At 44.0% G+C, this 2,423-nt stretch overlaps 1 pseudogene; it reads left to right on the forward strand.

Moving 5' to 3' along the window:
* The first annotated feature begins 723 nt into the window (after nt 1–723).
* On the forward strand, nt 724–1,830 carry LOC147437245 (uncharacterized; annotated as a pseudogene).
* Nucleotides 1,831–2,423: the final 593 nt, after the last annotated feature.

Genomic DNA, 2,423 nt, shown 5'->3' on the forward strand with positions numbered 1-2,423 from the left:
GGGGTGAACTCGGGGCAAAAATGGCGCCCCGAGTTCACTCCTCGTTCACCTCCCTAGTTCACCCGCCTCGCGGGGTGTGGGTCGAACCTAGGACGTCTCGGTTGCCACACAAATGCCCTACCACCACGTTTGCGCGCGTCGATGTCCCATGTTGGCATGGCACATGATCATACCCTAGTTTAGGTGCCCTTAGTTCACCCCCAGTTCACCCACCCCTAGCTTATCCGCCCCTAGTTCACCCTTAGTTCAACCCCAGTTCACCCACCCCTAGTTCACTTTGTGATCCGACGGCAGAGATTAAAGCCGCCTCGCGCCCCCAAATTTGGGCCCTAGATCCCCTCTGACCCAGAGCCGTGCCATATAGTGATGAGGGGCGGCCACCACCTGCAAACAGAGGGAATCAACCCACGGAATTGCACCATTATTGATATTAGAAATGCAATTTTCTGTCACTTGCAGCCACAACTTTGTGGCAAAGAACAAGCCAGCTTTTATTGAAGTTTCTTTCTGTGTTCACCTACGGGCTCCATTTGAATATAGGTGTTATGAAGTCATCCGCGTGGTGTTTGAAAGGTTAGCTTTGGTACTCCAAACTAGCAGAGAGGCCTAGCTATAGAGGTTTTGTGTCTTGGCTTTCTTCTGTCATCGTTTTGGTGCCCGCCACTGAGGATCGAGATCCAGTAGCTTCGGTTCACTATGGTCTTATGCTATATGTGATCCAATATGGATGTGGCTACAAGCAGCTTCTTCACAGGTGCCCAGCATGAGGATATTGTGGCATGGTTTCGCCTTGTGGAGTACAAGTTTCTCAATTGGAGCTTTATGATGACGAGTTGCAAACCGATTATGCATGGCACGGGCTTCTTTATGATGCATACTACCTTTATTCCATGTTGTCCGAAGAAGAACAATGGAGTTGGAAAAGCATGAAAAGGGCTCTTTTTCTAGCTTTCTATGATCCTCCAAAGTTGTTTTGTACCATTGAGAATGATCTCAACTCATCGAGTCCTGGAGAGAACTTCAGGCACTGTACTGGGAGAGCTTGGAGACCTCGGTATCTCAAGTATGCTTGCCCCATGAGGGGTTCGGTTTTGATATGCATAATGAAATGGTTACAGTTGATAGTAAGGGTTATGAGAGCGACAAAGAAACATCTGCATGTAGTGATAGTGGGGAAAGTGTTGATGACGAGTTAAAGTCTACAGAGAGCACTAGTGACCTGTCATCACATGGGGATGACATGGAAGTAATGCATGAAGAGGTAAATGGTTTAACTGTTGTGGAAGATATGTATGATGTTGTGTATGAGGATGCTTTGGAGCTTAAATCACAGCAAGAGGGAGAGCAAGGTCTTGTCTCTCATGAGGAATGAATGCAACCAGTAGTAGAGAAGAGTGGGAATGCTTCATTTGAAGAGGTTACGAGTTTTTGTGATGGTGAGAGTGTATGCATAGAAGTGGTACATATTGAGCGTATGTTTAATGATGGAGTTGATGATTTTTTGATAGCCTCATGCCTGAAGCAGGAGATGATATGTCTTTCTCTTCTTCCTTTGATATTGGCATGCTAGAAAATGCTACTTATGAGTTTTTTGATCGTCTGCTGGATGAAGAAGTAACTCTTGCGGAAATTATGGGTGCTCCAAAGAAAGATGATGATTGTGCAGATGCCTCCAATGTGTTTAAGGGCTTGGTATGCCTCTTTGCGGGGATGTATACTTTTCAATGCCTTTTGAGATCTACTTTTGTTACTCATAGTGATACTACAAGCGTTTCCAAGGCTTTCGAGTACCATATGCCCTATGTTGGCCCGAATATAGCTTCTGTGTAGGGAATAACAAAGAAGGTGTGTGTGTGTGTGTGTGTGCTAATAAAAAGAGGAAAATGGTACAACCTTTCTATCACTTAAGTGTGGTATATTGGTTATGCCATTTCCCTCTCGAATAACAGATCTTGAGTTCAACTCTCCTCGTCGGCTAGATCTTTAAGGTCTCTTGGGATAGTTTCTTAGATGTTAAAACTCTCTTCTTCTTCTTCTTCTTCTTCTTCTCTCTCTCTCTCTCTCTCTAACATTTAATGCACTAGTAACTTGTGAGTAGCAGAAAATGATAACATATTGAGCAGCATTTCATTAAGAACAAGTTCCTAATGAGCATAGAGAGAGTACTTGGTTGGAGAAAGCAACACAACAATTACACCTAGCTAGTTTGGCATAGACAATACTTGAAAAGCGAGAGAAACAGAACGATTGACAACAATTGAGGACCGGATTTACATGGAGTCGGTCCCCCCTCCAAAAAGGCTTTGTATTATAGCTTCTCCCATCAAGGGAGACTTTTGTACAATACAATCTTTGTGTTCCTTCACAAAACTCGTTGGTGAAATGAAAATGGAAGCTTCATGCACCAAATTATGCTTGAAAAA

This window comes from Adiantum capillus-veneris, chromosome 17, assembly GCF_014529385.1.
Source record: "Adiantum capillus-veneris isolate H3 chromosome 17, ASM1452938v2, whole genome shotgun sequence".
NCBI lineage: Eukaryota > Viridiplantae > Streptophyta > Polypodiopsida > Polypodiales > Pteridaceae > Adiantum > Adiantum capillus-veneris.